The sequence below is a fragment of the Salmo trutta genome, chromosome 38 (genome assembly GCF_901001165.1).
Source record: "Salmo trutta chromosome 38, fSalTru1.1, whole genome shotgun sequence".
In the NCBI taxonomy this organism is placed as follows: domain Eukaryota; kingdom Metazoa; phylum Chordata; class Actinopteri; order Salmoniformes; family Salmonidae; genus Salmo; species Salmo trutta.
The window spans coordinates 19,480,624-19,499,733 of NC_042994.1; the positions used below are offsets into that span (position 1 = coordinate 19,480,624).

The window sequence follows — 19,110 nt, forward strand, 5'->3', positions numbered from 1 at the left end:
AGTCCAGGCAATGATAATCTACGCAGTATCCTGTCAATTTTAAAGGGGCAGTCTGCAGTTCAAGCAAAGCACACCCCGCCACTATTTAAAACAAAAATCGGGAATTGGGCTGACCATCCATGAGAACAAAATTATAATTTTAACCATGTTTTTGAAGCTGTACAGTGTTTACATTACATTGCTTAGCCTACAAACATTGGAGTAAAACTTGCCAGAAGATACTGACTACAGTTATGTTTGTTTACACTGAGCTGCACTGGGGTCAGAACGCAATCATGGTTACATTAAGACACTGTAGAGCCGGGGTGAGATATGGGTCGGAAAACGTACTTCAATGCAGAGATGTGTGATACAGCTGTACTCCAAATTTGACCTTTATCCACACTGCTCCATCGAGAATATTGAAATAGTGCTAGTGTTCCTGGAAAACTGCCCTTTTTGTTACGCTAGCTAGCAGTAACCACTGCACCCGTTTTGGAATAGCAGTGTCAGCCAATCAACTCCTTTGTTGTTCAAAGCCACCTTGCCATACCATAATTGCTGCTGTGGCTTCTGCTGGCTAGTGTGAGGAAGAAAAGGGCAGTTTTTCAGGAAAAATCTAAGTATTTAAATCTTCTCAATGTACCATCTCTCACACTGGCTCCATGCTGTCTTAATATAACCATGATAGCGTTCTGACCCCATTGCAGCTCAATGTAAACAAGTGTAAAGGTAGGATCAGGTATCTTCTGGTTAAAGTAAAACAAGTGGTTCCTACAGTTAAGTTCATAAGGTGTGCCCTTTTGGCCTTCCCTGGGGCTCAGTTGGTAGAGCATGGTGTTTGCAACGCCAGCATGGTGTGTGCAACGCCAGGGTTGTGGGTTCGATTCCCACGGGGGGCCAGTACAAAAAAAATGCATGAAATGAAATGTATGTATTCACTACTGTAAGTCGCTCTGGATAAGAGCGTCTGCTAAATGACTAAAATGTAATGTAAATGTAATAAGGCATATTCTTCTTGGTGTTTACATATCATTACTCTAAAAGTCCCAAAATGTATGTAGCAAGCAGAATAATCAATAACGTCACATTTAAAATGTTTTCAAAATCATAGGAGCCATATTATGCACATCTCGTGTGGGGAGCATGCGGGCGCAAGCTGTTGACTTTCCTATACTTTACCATTGCGCTCCTTATTTATCTGTTTTTTGGGCCCAGCAATATCAATTGCACTGCTCTACATCTCCAGCTCCATTTCCTGAGACAATTATCACTTTCGTCAATGGCATTTTCTCTTATCCATGTTGTCTTCTGTCGAAGGTTTGAAAACAATTCCCCTAAACAATGCTGCCTGTGAGTAGTCAAATGACTTTCATCCGTGCATGTTCGAGTGCGTTAATGTTGCGCAGGGAATGGTTGTGTTCTAGATAGGCCATAGAGATATTAGAGGAATCAACACGTTTTAGCATCATGAACATGGCCATTGAAGGCTTCCACCATTGAGGGAGTTTGACTAAGTGCACCAGGCTATGGCCCCTGAAGTGAACGGGAAAAAGCGGTGAGGGAGGAGAACCTATCTCAAATCGAACAGTAATCTGTTCCGGTCATGTTGTCAACAAGGCAGCATCGCTCAGAAACATATCTCTTTTCCATAAAATATATGTTCTCATTTTTTAAAATTGTTTTCATTGGGAAGGCAGATAAAGAAATTACTTTTGCATGTGAAAACACAGAATCCTACTCATTACTCCACATGCTTAACCTATGTCACACCTGGGAGGCAGCCTGGTTCCGAAACCAATACAATCAACGGTCTGGGGCATTAATCGAATCCCCTCATTTTGATGTAGTCAACTGGTTAGGAGAGATCAGCCATTGACTCGAGCATTGTCTTCTTCTTCAAATAGAGTGCTATGGTTTGTAAATGGATTTAAGCTATATCAACGCCATCTTGTGGCCACAATAAATGAATACCACACAATATTTTGTTCAGGACTCCAGCACACCAGGTGGCCTTAAATCACATTTTTTTTCAAACACTAGAGGAAGAAAATGTACTGCATTAAAGGTCCAATGCAGCTGCTTTTATTTCAATATCCAATCATTTCGAGGCAACAATTAAGTACCGTACTGTGAGTGTTTTCAAATAAAATGGTCAAAAAGAAACAAAAACAGCTTCTTAGCAAAGAGCAATTTCTCAAGCAAATATTTTGCTAGGACTGTCTGGGAGTGGTCTGAGGGGAAAACTGAAAACCAGCTGTTATTGGCAGAGAGGTTAGGAACTCTCTTATTGGTCTATTAACTAATTTACGCCTGGTGATGTCAGCAGGCAGGCCAAAACCACATCCCACCAAAACAGGCAGAAATTTCAGGTTGTCTTTTCAAACAGCTCTTACACTAAAAGGGCATCATCATACTTTTTACAATTTCACAGTATTATTCCAAACTCATATTGTGGAAATGTATACAAAACACAGGAGAATCACATTTTTGACTGCACTGGGCCTTTAAAATGGGGATAGACTCAATGGCGCTGCCCATGCTGTCACAGATGCCATAATGGCACAGATACAAAGATGAGACCTCTTTCCATCTCTATGAGATGGGTCTACACAAATTACAAAATAATTATATAATTCCATCACAAATGACAAAATATTTCAACCATACATTAAGGTAGTCATACACTAGATCCAGAATACATTGGTATAGGTTCAAATCAAAAAAACATTTCTGGAAGTAGGCTATTCATATGGAAGTTTAGTTGCTATTTGTTTCTGTCAAATTTGGACTTGATTGTTGGGCTGTATAGCATTAGAGGTGTGCCCTTTCTATCCAGAGGTAATTTCTGGACAATATTTGTACAAGTAAAAATATGGTCACATTTTGTATAGGGAACACATTTTAAGGTACTATGCCCTTATTAATCCAACATTAAGACAACATACTAAGAATCTTTTTTGTGTAACTTGCCCTTTATTAACTATACGCCTTTATTATGGCTATGAGTTTATTACGGATTGACCAGTAAATACATGATTTACATTGTTTGAATAAGAAACACTTAATTTAGGTCTACTAATAATACATAATAAAGGCCTTATTAGCTATATACACACTTGCAAATGAGAAAATAGAGGCTAATATGTGTATCTTTTTTAAATCTTATTTAATGTATCATCTTATATTAATTTCATATGTTTTAACAATGTAATGTGTGTTTAAATGTTTCAATCGAATTTGCATGAATCAACACATGCATCTTTGCCTATATGTACGCAGTATGCTTCATAATGCCATATTAATCTAAGTATTTGAAAGCCATGCACTTTTCTGTCTGAAAATAAAACTAATATTTTCCTCAACTGCGTTATGCACTCAAGTCAGCAGATGGCGATGTGTGTCTAGTAGTGGACGGCACAGTCCTTTTGGCCGTTTCAAATACAACAACAGATCCCACCTCTTGTAGCTTGCTGCTATCCGGCATTGCCGGAACATTGAAGCTTTTTAGACCTTTTCGGTATACTAGTCACTGTGTGCTTTTATCATATTTAGTAGTTACCTCATGAATTTCATATTTTCATATTAATATTTTCATATTAATCAGCAAGCTGGCTGACACCTATAGGTAATCTTAAACCTAGATTAGCACTAGCCTAGTCGCTAATGATAGCTAGCTAGCTAACAACCCCGACATTGAGCTCACTGAGCTACTTCCCCCTTGCTAAAGAAAAGGACGTCAACTGGACAGAGACAGACGCTCTCGTGAAAAAGGAGAAGGAAGAGGAGGCTGTCCCAGTAAAAACATTTTTTGAGGAAGTTACAATAAAAGAAGACGAAGCTTTCAGAGTGAAAGAGGGGGAAGAGTGAGGAGGATGCAGTGGTTGGCGTGAAAGAGGAGGCGGGTGAGATGACTGTCATTGAAAGAGGAGGGTGAGATGACTGTGTCATTGAAAGAAGAGGAGGAGGGTGACGAAGAGGAGACTGGAGATCTTAACACCAGTGAGTACAGTCTTAAAACGGGCAGAGACTTAAACTGATGTGTAATTTTTAAAGTGGCATCCCACAAGTTCTACACTTGAATATGTTGTTCTGTACTGTAGGAATTGTTAAATCCACTCTCTGTAAGATGTTTAGCCTATATCAAAGAGGGCTACCAACAAAATATTAACAATGGATCAAATGCATCCTATACCATCGATGTAAATATTGTAGTTAGATATTACATTTTCGGACAATACCGATGTCCGATATTTTCTTTGCCAAAAAAAACGATACCAGTAACCAATATTTACAATTTTAGCGGCCTTTTAAGCATTTTAGTACAGTTAAATAGTTAACACACACACATGGACGCAGCGGTCTAAGGCACTGCATCTCAGTGCAGGGTCAATACAGTCCCTGGTTCGAATACAGGCTGTATTACATCCGGCCGTGATTGGGAGTCCCATAGGGCAGCGCACAATTGGCCCAGCGTCGTCCGGGGTAGGCCGTCATTGTAAATAAGAATTAGTTCTTAACTGACTTGCCTAGTTAAATAAAGGTTACATACACACACCACATTGACCAAAAAGTTATTTGGTTGGCATTTACGTATGTCCCCATTACCAGTAAAACGTAATCAAAACCTATTTCTTTCACTTACTTGCTGTGCCGTTTCGTTGTTCATTTGTTCAGTCATTTCATTCTCAACCAGGATTTCATCATATATGTCAAGCAGTGAAGTTTCAGCTCTGTCAATCCGTGGCCTCTCTTTCTCGGTGCGCACTGTCACTGTGTGCGTTTCCATCTTGTCCAGCTGTGTATGTAACATTTTACGTAAACCCTGTTTCTTGTCTGCATTGATGTAGCGGTCGCAGTACATGGCATCGGTTATGGTGGCGACACAGTAAAGAGAGAATGCCACCGAATCGCTTGTTCACAGCCTGTCGGCAGTTCTGTTGAGCAGGCGCTTCAATGCCATGACAGAGGGTATCACGCCTGCTGCAGACGCAGTTGATGAGCTTATTTCTCGAGTCAGTTGTTCAAATGGAGCTAGCTAGTGTGTTCATGTTTCAAACATGTTCTCAAATGCCATTGAAATGGCAGCAGCGGTATGCCAACCAGCACATTCATGAGCATGTAATATGACTTTCCTCAGTACGAAATCCTCGACGACCCACTGTGCTGTCAGACTCAGCATGCTCATGGGGCAGATATCGCTGTTCCAAATGTCAGTCGTGAAGCTAATAGCAGTGACGCTATTACTGTGTAACTCCGGTAGGGCAACATCTGAAAAATAGCGCTCTTGGTAGTGTGTACCGGTGCTCGACCAGTTGGCGAAAGCCAACATCACCCACGACAGAGAACAGTTGATTGTCAAGGGCAATGAATTCAATTATGTTTCAATAACACGGTACCTCATTTTGTTTACCTGTCGGCCCCAGCCTCGAACTCAGGTCCTGTATGTATCTAACTGACCCGCTCTGCCCATTCATCGCATTTACCCGTTGTTCTCTTAGCTCTCCTGATCAACACCTGTGATTGCTTTATGCCTCTCTCTAATGCCTTGTCTACTGCTGTCTTGGCTAGTCTTTACTGTTTTATTTCACTGTAGAGCCTTCAGTTCTGCTCAAAATGCCTTAGATAGCTCTTTCGTCCCACCCCACACACATGCGGAGACATCACCTGGCTTAACTTGTCCCTCCAGAGACGAAACCTCTCTCATCGTCACTCAACGCCTAGGTTCTCTCCACTGTACTCACATCCTACCATACCCTTGTCTATACATTATGCCTTGAATCTATTCTACCACACCCAGAAATCTGCTCCTTTTATTCTCTGTCACCAACACACTAGACGACCAGTTCTTATAGCCTTTAGTCGTACCCTTATCCTACTCCTCCTCTATTCCTCTGGTGATGTAGAGGTTAACCCAGGCCCTGTAGCCCCCAGTTCCACTCCTATTCCCCAGGCGCTATCATTTGTTGACTTCTGTAACCGTAAAAGCCTTGGTTTCATGCATGTTAACATCAGAAGCCTCCTCCCTAAGTTTGTTTTATTCACTGCCTTAGCACACTCCGCAAACCCTGATGTTCTAGCCGTGTCTGAATCCTGGCTTAGGAAGGCCACCAAAGAGTCAGAAATTTCTCCTTCACCCAAATCCAGATAGCTGATGTTCTGAAAGAGCTGCAAAATCTGGACTCCTACAAATCAGCTGGGCTAGACAATCTGGACAATCTTTTTCTAAAATTATCCGCCGCAATTGTTGCAACCCCTATTACTAGCCTGTTCAACCTCTCTTTCGTATCGTCTGAGATCCCTAAAGATTGGAAAGCCGCGGTCATCCCCCTCTTCAAAGGGGGTGACACTCTAGACCCAAACTGTTACAGACCTATATCTATCCTACCCTGCCTTTCTAAAGTCTTTGAAAGCCAAGTTAACAAACAGATCGCAGACCATTTCGAATCCCATCGTACCTTCTCTGCTATGCAATCTGGTTTCCGAGCTGGTCATGGGTGCATCTCAGCCACGCTCAAGGTCCTAAATTATATCATAACCGCCATCGATAAAATACAATACTGTGCAGCCGTATTCATCGACCTGGCCAAGGCTTTCGACTCTGTCAATCACCGCATTCTTATCGGCAGACTCAACAGCCTTGGTTTCACAAATGACTGCCTCGCCTGGTTCACCAACTACTTCTCTGATAGAGTTCAGTGTGTCAAATCGGAGGGCCTGTTGTCCGAACCTCTGGCAGTCTCTATTGGGGTGCCACAGGGTTCAATTGTCGGGCCGACCCTTTTCTCTGTATATATCAATGATGTCGCTCTTGCTGATGATGATTCTTTGATCCCCCTCTTCGCAGACGACACCATTCTTTATACTTCTGGCCCTTCTTTGGACACTGTCTTAACAAACCTCCAGACGAGCTTCAACACCATACAACACTCCTTCCGTGGCCTCCAACTACTCTTAAATGCAAGTAAAACTAAATGCATGCTTTTCAACCGATCGCTGCCCACACCCGCCCACCCGTCTAGCATCACTACTCTGGACGGTTCTGACTTAGAATATGTGAACTACAAATACCTAGGTGTCTGGTTAGACTGTAAACTCTCCTTCCAGACTCACATTAAGCATCTCCAATCCAAAATTAAATCTAGAATCGGCTTCCTATTTTGCAACAAAGCATCCTTCACTCATGCTGCCAAACATACCCTCGTAAAACGGACTATCCTACCGATCCTTGGCAATGTCATTTAGCTTCCCTGTGGCTCAGTTGGTAGCGCATGGTGTTTGCAACACCAGGGTTGTGGGTTCGATTCCCACGGGGGGCCAGTGCGGAGGGGGAAAAAAATGTATGAAATGAAATGTATGCATTCATTACTGTAAGTCGCTCTGGATAAGAGCGTCTGCTAAATGACTAAAATTTAAAAATTTAAAAAAATGTAATTTACAAAATAGCCTCCAACACTCTACTCAGCAAATTGGATGCAGTCTATCACAGTGCCATCCGTTTTGTCACCAAAGCCCCATATACTACCCACCACTGCGACCTGTATGCTCTCGTTGGCTGGCCCTCGCTTCATATTCGTCGCCAAACCCACTGGCTTCAGGTCATCTATAAGTCTTTGCTAGGTAAAGCCCCACCTTATCTTAGCTCACTGGTCACCATAGCAGCACCCACCCGTAGCACGCGATCCAGAAGGTATATTATACTGGTCACCCCCAAAGCCAACTCTTCCTTTGGCCACCTCTCCTTCCAGTTCTCTGCTGCCAATGACTGGAACGAATTGCGAAAATCACTGAAACTGGAGGCTTATATCTCCCTCACTAACTTTAAGCATCAGCTGTCAGAGCAGCTTACCGATCATTGCACCTGTACATAGCCCATCTGTAAATAGCCCACCCAACTACCTCATCCCTGTATTGTTTTTTATTTTTTTGCTCCTTTGCACCCCAGTATCTCTACTTGCACATTCATTTTCTGCACATCTATCACTCCAGTGTTACATTGCAATTATTTTGCCACTATGGCCTATTTATTGCCTTACTTCCCTAATGTTACTACATTTGCACACACTGTATATAGACTTTTCTATTGTGTTATTGACTGTACGTTTGTTTATCCCATGTGTAACTCTGTGTTGTTTGTGTCGCACTGCTTTGCTCTATTTGCCAGGTCGCAATTGTAAATGAGAACTTGTTCTCAACTTGCCAACCCGGTTAAATAAAGGTGAAATAAAAATAAATAAATAAAAATCTTGGCCAAGTCGCAGTTGTAAATGAGAACTTGTTCTCAACTGGCCTACCTGGTTAAATAAAGGTGAAATAAAAAATTATTTCCATTAATGGATTTCACCTTTGAGTCGTCTCGCGGAAATGTTCTTACTATTTCAAGTGACTGCTCGACTTATTGACTGCTCGACTTATTGACTGCTCGATCCACACAGCAGACATAATGGGCTAGGTTAGGAATGCTGTGTTGCACGTGTAGCGCAAATTTTTATGTGGTGTCATTACGTCATGTCCTACATAATATAGGTATGCACGTCAGCTTTGACATCGGTTTTGCACATCGGTGTTAAACTAGACATCGGGCCGATGTTGGCATTTTTAGCTAATATCGTCTGATTCTGATATGTTCACCGATATATCGTGCATCCCTAATTGTAGTTCTCAATATCCATTTCTGCTCAGCCTAAACACATGACATTTCATGAGAGAACAATTAGATTTGAAGCTCTACATCATTTGTTTTTTCATTCTCAATTGTGTTGATGGCCATCAAGTAAAAAAAGATGAGCCTAAATGTTCTGAAAAGACAGGTTATTAAGGGATCTGATTTGTATTGAACCTAATAGGATGTTGGATTTATCATGTGGAGGATTCATTCAGGTCTCGCTGTTTAACTGAATACTCTGTCTTTGGCAGGAGAAAGACCAGACTCTCGCTCTGAAAGTGGGAAGAGTCCTTCAGAGGAACCAGACCTAGAGAAGCCCAAACCAGCCAGACCACATCAATGCTCCCACTGCGGAAATAGTTTTACTTGGTTAGTGGACCTGAAAAGGCATAAGAGTATACACACAGGAGAAAACCTTTACCACTGCTCTCAGTGTGAAAAGAGATTTTCAACATCACAGTCATTACAATTGTACCAGAGAGTATACACAGGTGCAAAACCTTACCACTGCTCTGACTGTGGGATGAAGTTTGCGCTGCCAGGTCATTTGAAAAGACACCAATTGGCACACACGGGAAAGAAGTATTACAGCTGTGATCAATGTGGGAAGAGTTTTACTACATTCAACTCCCTGATAAAACATCAGCTAATACACACTAGAGAGAAGCCTTTCCACTGCTTTGTCTGTGGGAAGAGTTTTAATCAACAAAGCAACCTGAAATCACACCAGCGGAGAGACTCAGGACAGAAGCTTTATCACTGCTCAAATTGTGGAATTTACTACTTCTAGGAATAAAAAAAATTCACCAGCGAACACACACACACAAACACACACACACACACACAGGAGAGAAACGTTACAGCTGCTCTGACTGGGAAGAGTTTTGCTAGATTAGATGGACTGATGGTACACCAGCGAATACACAGAGCAGAGAAACATTTTAGCTGTGACCAATGTGGGAAGACATTCACTCAGTCAGCACATCAGGCTCTACACAAGAGAATACACACAGGGGAAAGCCTTATCACTGCTCAGACTGTGAGATGAGCTTTACTAACTCAAGCCACCTGGCAGAAAATCTAAGAATACATACAGGAGCGAAGCCTTATGAATGTGGGAATAGTTTTGTTAATTCAGGATCTCTGATTAAACACAAGCAAACCCACACTGGAGAGAGGCCTTTCCATTGCTCTGAATGTGGGAATTGTTTCGTTAGGTTGGCACATTTAAAATTGCACCAAAGAATACATACAGGAGAGAAGCCTTACTACTGCTCTGACTGTGGGATGAGTTTTACTAACTCAAGCCACCTGGCAGAAAATCTAAGAATACATACAGGAGCGAAGCCTTATGAATGTGGGAATAGTTTTGTTAATTCAGGATCTCTGATTAAACACAAGCAAACCCACACTGGAGAGAGGCCTTTCCATTGCTCTGAATGTGGGAATTGTTTCGTTAGGTTGGCACATTTAAAATTGCACCAAAGAATACACACAGGAGAGAAGCCTTACTACTGCTCTGACTGTGGGATGAGTTTTACTCTGGCAAGCAACTTAAACAGCCACCAGTAAACACACTGGAGAGAAGCCTTACCACTGCTGACTGTGGGATGCACTTTACTTTTTCAAAAACCCTGACCATACACCAGAGAACACACACTGTTCTGACTGTGGGAAGCGATTCACTCAGTCAGGAACCCTGGTTAAACATAAGAGAATACACACTGGAGAAAAGCCTTACCACTGCTCAGAGTGTGGGATGAGCTGTACTTCTAAGGATTTAGTAGTTCACCAACGAATACACACCAGAGAGAAAGAAGCCTTATTGTTGTGATCAGTGTGGGAAGAGATTCACTCAATCAGGAACCCTGGTTAAACACAAGAGAATACACACAGGAGAGAAGCCTTACCACTGCCCTGACTGCGGGAAGCGATTTGCTCAATCTCAGCAGCTGAAATCACATCAGCGAACGCACACTGGAGAAAAGCCTTATGGTTATGATCATCGTGGGAAGAGAGTCACTCAGTCAAGAAGCCTGGCTGAACACAAGAGAAAAACACAACACTGGTGGGTAACCTTCCCAGTTTTGTTAGCTCAAGCAAGTTGATGGTAGACCAGCGGACACACTAAGCCGTACCTTACTGTGACTGGTGGGAGTTTTGCTACCTCAAGCTTTCTTAAAGTGCATTATTGTGGCCTTCATCAGTGTGATCTAATGCATGGTCAACAAAGTGCCAGCCCTCTCAAAACTTGTCAGTCTTTAAGAGTTACAATATATTGAACATTGGGTAATAAACTGTATTTGTGAGGGTGGGGGGTGGGCAGGGGAATTGTTTCACCCTCAGCAGGTTCGAGGAAACCAGAAGCATCCGGTTTTCAGGGGGAAAACAAAATAGTTTTACGACTGCTACGTTAGGTTAGTGTTGTTTAAACATTGTAGTAGTCTTTTTTTTTCAGCATTGTTTTAAATAGTTTTTTTTATCAATAAATGGCCTCAGGCATTATTCAACACTAGTGATATAGGTTGATGCTTGCTATTGTAGAGTGGAGACCAGGCCTGGCTCCAGGATTACATGCCTTAGTGGGCATTTTAAACCCATGTGGTGGGGGCACTAGTATTGATTTAGAGCCCTACTAAAACAAGGTAGATTGGTCCTACTCAAATGTCCAAAAAATTATCTGAAATGTAGCGGTACACAACATCTGTTGTTTTATATTTATTTAACCTTTATTTTGACAGGGAGTCAATGTTGAGACCGAGGTCTCTTTTCCAGATGAGCCCTTTATAGCATGACAATACACATAGAAATACAATAAACACAAAAAACTACACATTCATATACACAATAAAATACACGTTATTATACACAACAATACAGGAAAAACAAAATAATAAAAAACAGATACATTCTTCAGTATAAAGGTCCCCTAACAACCACATTCCACACAAAAAGGTGCAAGGAAATTAAAAGCTGATTTACCTAACTCTCTGGACACTAAAAGAGTCTCCAGAGTTAACCAACCCTGTGAACGGGTTTGGTAATTTTTAATCTTAACCTTTGATGTTAGGTAAGTCAGAAGTTTGTTGAGCAGGGCTTTGTGTGGGGAAAAAAGAGCTTCATGATGTGATCTATGTGACCTCAAAGAGGTCCAGCCAACCTTTTGGTAAGAATACAGTGATGAGTAATACAACTGTCTCCTGTGATAAAATGAAGGGTGCTATGAAAAACGGCATCCAAGAGTTTTAAGAATAGAGGCAGCTGCTCCATTCAATAAAATAGCATTATCAACAGTATCGAAACCTTTTGACAGGCCCACAAACAAAGTAGCACATTTCATTTTAGTGTCTAAAGCATTGACAAGATTATTAACAACTAAAGTGGTTGCTGTAATAGTGCTATGGCCAGGCCTAAACTCTGACTGGTTTACATTCAAAATACATTTGTTAGATAAAAAAAATATCAAAGTTGTACATTTACCAAGGATTCAAGAATCTTAGCTAAGCCTTGAAATGGGCCGATAATTATTAAGATAACTACTATCCCCGCCCTTATGGAGTGGCAGCACAAGAGCTGATTTCCAAACATTTGGAAGATTTCCTGATAACAATGTTAAATAAAAATGGGGGTTATTGAGGGCTGCACACTTAAGCAGACCGGGATCCAATTGGTCAGCCAATGTGGAGTTCTTGTTGTCTATTGATAGCAAAGCATCCAGGACTTTTTCTGTAAATAGCCTAAAAGAAAAGCTTTTAATGTAATTTCTCTGATCATTCAGCAAGTGTCCCTTATCAGCATCCAGCCCAATATCATTGTGAATTGGTTTAGAAGTTCTTTCAAAGAAATAGCCTGCTGAAATAAAATGGTTATGGTAAATTAAATCAAGGATGCCATTTTTTCCCCATAATGAGGCCCATATCTGAATTAATTTGTTGTGGCAGTGAGGAGGAATTTCAGGAATTTGATAGTTTTCCAGAATTTAGCCGGGCTCCCATTACAATCCGAAAGAGAGGTTACATAATAATCAGATTTAGCCTTTATGATTTGTCTTACACAATGATTCCTCAGTTGCCAGTCCTGGTCTAGGCCTGTGTTCCTGGCCTTGACCCAAGCACCATCTCTTTTATGAATGACCTGATAATTCCGGAGTGTAACAGGCATTAGATCTACCTTTTAACTCTTCATTTTATGAAGGGACCATGATTATCCACAATAGTATTGAAGACATCTGCAAAAAAGGCTGAAAGCTAAATCAGGTTCAGGGATAGCTGAAATTACAATAAAAGTCACTAAAATAAAGATAATGTAAAAAAGCCTGTTCACTAAAGTTTTTAAAGTCCCTCTTCGTGATGACACGAGGCTTACATTTTTGTATTCTCACATGTCTAACACAAACAACTGGGAAATGGTCACTAATATCTTGGGCGAAGACACCAGTAGAAACATAGTTCTAATAACACAAGAAAGATACGCGCCTCACGATGACATACAAGTGTCTCCAAAATACAGCCGTAGTTGCTGTAGGCGTACACATAATTTGCGCCTACCATCACTCATATATCAGCTCGACAGGATGAGCACCACTAGTCTATCAAAGATTCTTACAGGCTTTATAGCTTAAACTTCAATAATTAGAACTATAGGCTACATTTCTGTTGAATTTGTGACACTACGCAATGAGCGTAACCTACAGTAAGCCAAGCCGCCACTTCTGCAGGTGCGCATTATTTTCCGTGGGAGAGTTTCAGAAAAGCAAACTAAATCAAACAAAGTGTACATTCATTGCTGATGTGAAATTTCCTACATGTCAGTAGCCAATTTGAATAAATGTCCATTCATAGAGCAACACACACACACACACACACACACACACACACTATAGCAAGAGAACAGGGAGGAGGCGAAAAAGTTGTCTGTGTCGTTTTCATAGTATTCACATCACTTTTACAGTAGCCAATCACACAATGACTGTGTGGAATGCAAATGAATGATAACAGAGTGATCGTTTGCCTACTTCTTTTTGTAGGCTACACTTGGTATTGGTCCTATACTACTACAACATACAACATGTAAAAAAAATGTGGGCCAATATGGTACACAATAACGTAACGTTATGACTATAACTACGGTTCCCTGAAGGAGCGAAACGAGGTACAACATACTATGGGGGAGTGACACTCTCGCAACTTCGGTTGAAAGATATACAATCATGCCTGACAAGGCCAATGAAATCCGCGCCTTGCTGGAAGTCCCGCCTTCCACAGGTGATAAGCGTGAGGCTCGGAATCATTCCTTCAATTTAATACCACTCTTTACCGAGCCCAGGAACGGGCAATGCGGGGCCAAACAGGTATTGTACCTCATTTCCCTTCTTCAGGGAACAGTAGTGAGACGCTGCTTAGAGAGCGCTCTGCCACAAACTGAATTATCAAAACAGACAAAAAGCTGGTCACATAACCGGATATGTGCATAAAGTACACACCGGACACGGGGCATGTAACCTCTGTTGCTCTTCAGAAGCAAACGGAGGAGGCGAAAAGGGAAATGGCTCAAAAGCTAAGGAACTGTAGGACATAACCATGATTTTCGAGGCGAAGGCAGCATTTGGACGTAACGTCACCTTAGAGTCGCCTGGGGCAAACTGAGTACAGGAAGGGTGTACGGATAACACGTAATTGATTTGCAGTGCGTTCCACATCCGTGTCCATAGCCCCTGATTGAGTTGCCTTTGCACATGCATCAGTGTCCATAGCCTTTAATCGAATTGCCTTTGTACAGCGCACCCCACTCTCAAGGAGATGCATCTGTTGTGATCACCTTGTGGGATACAACTCAGCCCATGGGAGCCCCCTGACAATAGCAGAGGGTCCCACCAACGGGCCATGGCCAATAGGCCAATAGGCCAAAGCCACTGACTTAGGCTGCGAGATGCATCCAGGAGAGTGACTAGTGCTCAGCGTTGGAAGGGTCGTATCAACAAATAGCCCCACGGAAACGACTTCCATCACGGAAGCCATCATCCCCAGTAGGCGTAGGTACTGGCGAAAAAGCAGAGCCGGAACCCGGACAGAAAAGAGCGATACTCGAGTGAGTCTAGCTTGAGAGATGGAGTTAGACAGTTTTTTTTCTTATGAATATGGGACAGTAGCATGGATGTGTGTAAAACTCTGCCCCCTCAACTCTGCCACCACCAGCCAATATTCTGCAATAGCCGGTGGCTCGTTAGCATTTTGAGTTTGTAGACTTTGAGGTGTTTTCTGAGGGCACGTAGGTCTAGAATGGGACATAAAGTCCCGTACCTTTTCGTAACCAGGAAATACCAGCTGTACCAGACTTCCCGGATCTTCGACATAGGAATCACTCGTATTTTCTGATTCTGGAGACGGGATGAAATTTCCTCCCTCAAAACGGGCGCTTATGGCCTCGGGAACAGTCTACGAGATGATACTGCAGACGCGTGGGGGACGCACAAGAAATTGTAGTCTGTACAGACACTGCGCATGCATGCCATTGGTTGGAGCAGGCAGCGAGACTCCCGTGAAGTGCCACCTTGTGCACTGGGAGAGATTGTTCTTCCATTTCCACCACTTCTTCACATTCAGAATGTGAAGAAGGTACACTTTTCATCGAACTCGCATGTGGGAGATGCAACACTTTTGACACCCGTGAACACTGTGGAACTCGGTTGAAAAGGTTTGGCTAAAATCCAGCCCACTCTGGGTACACGGGCTACGGCATGACGTACCCTGACTTGCAGTGCCACTTTTGGGTACTGTTGTCACAACGAGCCTCACTCGGTTAAGGGTGTAAGATGCGTTCCGGTAACCATCTGGCACCCAGCGCTGAACCACACGCATTAAAAATAGTCCCAGGGGAAAATGTTTTATCGTGGTTACACTACCAACCAGTCATAGGTACTGGCGACAAAGCGCCTTGAGTCCCAGTAATGAGCCAACAATGGGGAAGGGGCGCCACCTTGTGGACAGACACCCAACTTATTACTCTCACCCTGGGGAGATTGATATACACCTTAACTGTGAATACTGTGGAACACGGTTGGTAGAGCATGGTGTTTGCAACGCCAGGGTTGTGGGTTCGATTCCAACGGGGGACCAGTACGGAGAAAAAATTTATGAAATGTATGCATTCACCACTGTAAGTCGCTCTGGATAAGAGCGTCTGCTAAATGACTAAAATGTAATGTAAAATGGGGCAGCTTCCATGAGACTGCATAGCCTGCACGAAGCCCGGCCCCTTTACAGGCACAGGGGGCAATGGCTGATGTAGTACCCATAACGCCGGGGGAAAGCTCGTAGGTTTCACTCGCTGAAAGTTAAGCATGCTAGCCAACGTTAGTCAGGAGGCTTTTTAGTCTACGCTAGGTTAGCTAGCCTTTTTGACCACAGCACGGTCCGTTTAGAATATACATGGACTTAACGCTACGTATACTAAGCAAGTGAGCTACCCCAGCAACTACACTGTGGGGAGAAATAGCTAACTCGCCTCGTTGAGTAGCCAACATGTCTAGCACTCTACACAGAGCTAGTCCGGTTTCAAAAGTCCACATAGGGCTTGATCACCGAGGTGGGATTCTTCATCAACAAGTCTGGGAAGAGAGTCAAGTTGTGCTTGACCGAGGCAGACACAGGTGGCGGGGGTACCCACTGAACCTGGCCACCCTCACTCTTTCCTGTAGCCTACCATAAATCGGTGACGAAGCGCACAAGAGCAGGGTTGGGCGCAGGCAGCCACCGCATACCCCATGCCCAGGCAGACAAGACATTTGCTCCCACCATCGTTTTCCAATTATTTGTTTTAGTAGCGTGTATTGTTCCTTTTCACACCGAGGTGAAGAGCGGAATAATTGAAGGAATGAATCCGAGCCTCACACTTATCATCTGTGGAAGATGGGACTGCCAGCATGATTGTATATCCTTCAACTGAAGTGAGTGCGACTCCCCCATCGTACACTACATGACCAAAAGTATGTGGACACCTGCTCGTCGAACATCTCATTCCAAAATCATGGGCATTGATTTGGAGTTGGTCCCCCATTTGCTGATATAACCGCCTCCACTCTTCTGGGAAGGCTTTCCACTAAGTGTTGGAACATTGATGCGGGCACAAAGGTGTTTGATGGGGTTGAGGCCAGGGCTCTGTGCAGGCCAGTCAAGTTCTTCCGCACAAATTTCAACAAACCATTTCTGTATGGACCTGGCTTTGTGCATGGGGGCATTGTCATGCTGAAACAGGAAAGGGCCTTCCCCAAACTGTTGCCACAAAGTTGGAAGCACAGAATCATCTAGAATGTCATTGTATGCTGTATTGTTAAGAATAGTATATCTATCAACAGCAATTAAAGCTGTAAAACCAAGCAATGACATTAAGAATCAAATGTAGGATATACTGTATAATATTCTATATGCTGGCTTGTTTGTAGAATGCCTATGTCTGGTTTTGACTGGCCTTATACACAACAAAATGTCCTCCTGCAATCATGTGGCAGGTAGCCTAGTGGTTAGAGCGTTGGGCCAGTAACCAGAAGGTTGCAAGATTGAATCCCCGAGCTGACAAGGTAGAAATCTGTCGTTCTGCCCCTGAACAAGGCATTTAACCCACTGTTCCTAGGCCGTCATTGAAAATAAGAATTTGTTCTTAACTGACTCGCCGAGTTAAATAAAGGTAAAATAAAAAAGTCTCATAATTCAGTATTTTATGGATTATAGTGCTCAATGTACTGCACACATTTTTACAATGTCATTTTATCATAAAATATGCTAAACCTGTAATAAACCTGCTCTATTGTTCAATACCTGCTGTTTCAAAACCTGCAGGGTAGCCAATCGTTGGCCAATGGAAATTTAGACATCATTTGACTTATTTTCCTCTCAATGTCTCTAAATAAAATATAGTTACTTGACTTGTTATTGGAAGCATACGTATTTACAACAATGAATTGAATGTGGTTGACATCTACCAATAGTATAATCCATCTCCCTGTATTATCTGCTTCATGACTCAATATATGACCCTTAGTTGCCTTTTAAAATAGCGACACCTGCTGACCAATTAGTACCAAATGAAAACCAAATATCATTCCCCCATTGACACTTCCAAAACGCAGTATCTGTGGAACAGGCATGAGAGTCTTGAATGAAATAAAAGTCGGCACTCTTAGCCTTACAATACAAAAATAAAGATTTCCTTTTGAAAATATTACGGATTCCCTGGCATTAATAGAAAAAAACAGAAATGGACATTTACTATCACAGTGACTATATGACGAATATTAAACTTGTATACGTTCACATGAAGCGGGTTCTCACAAAAAGAAAAGTTCTTCCTAGTTGCAAATAAAAAGTCCTTTGCAAGTAGTTGACCTACATTTTATATATATATATATATATATAATTGCAAATAACATTGTGCCATAGATTGGTAAAACGAATAGCCATCAAGCTAACATTAAGTGTTAGTGGGAATTTCCCTGCCATAAAAAATATATATATAAAAAAGCTTGGCTCACACAAACAATACTCTTTCCTCAAGAAATATAACGTTTTCTCCGATGCAAATAAAACTCTGTCCTGCACAACTCACTTGATAAATCCAGCAGTCAACAGGCTAGGCGTCCGCGTGAATTTCCCTTCCAAAAGCCTCGTCTCCCGCAAAGTATGCACTTTTCCTTCCTTCCTTCCTTCCTTCCTTCCTTGCTCTCTCAATCATCCGCCACAGACGATTCCGAGCTTCTTTGTCAAATGCTGTCAGATCCTCCTTGAACCTCAGGTGGTTGTTGTTCTTTAAATAGTCATTTTTCTTTGCACTTGCCATGTCATATTCATCGGTGTCCTGGAGATGAATCTCATTGACACTGGTCGTTGTGGCTGGTTGTTTCTCCCATCTCTCAGCCTACCCAGGCGGCGCACTACATCCAGAGAACCTGCAACATTTCGCTCCTCCTCCGGGACTATTGCCCTGCACTCTTGCCTTATTGTTCAGATTTTTCTGCTATTCCATAAATTCGAAGACACCATCTCCGACTATACCGGTCATTCTCGTTTACTTTTGACTCAATTTCAGTGAGTTTATTCTCCTGCTTTGCAACCTGAATGTTCAATGCCTGCTTTCTTCAGGTTAACGATGCTGGTAGTGTTCTTTTTCACCTAATCCATGATGTCACCTGCGCTCTCTGATTTTAGCTGTGAGGATGCGGACGACGTAGCTGGCTCATTGATGGTTCACTTCTCGGGTATGAATCACATTCACCCCCCTTTTTTTACACTGCAAGCATATGAGTGAGTTTCAGCAATGCCTCTTTTCTCCGTGGAAGTTTCAACATCCATTCTCTCAGCAACAGTTTGGTCATGTCCTGATTCCATGCTACTAGCTATGAAGACTAGCTATGAAGACGTTAGCAGGCTAACTTAACTACACACGCTGAAACTTTTCGATAGCTAGCTTGTTCG

General features: G+C 42.4%; 1 long non-coding RNA gene across 1 annotated transcript; it reads left to right on the forward strand.

Annotated features, from left to right (window-relative positions):
* The first annotated feature begins 2,534 nt into the window (after positions 1 to 2,534).
* LOC115178850 (uncharacterized) lies at positions 2,535 to 10,526 on the forward strand. Its single transcript, XR_003872708.1, has 2 exons — positions 2,535 to 3,981; positions 8,896 to 10,526. It is a non-coding gene; the product is annotated as an uncharacterized LOC115178850 (long non-coding RNA).
* Positions 10,527 to 19,110: the final 8,584 nt, after the last annotated feature.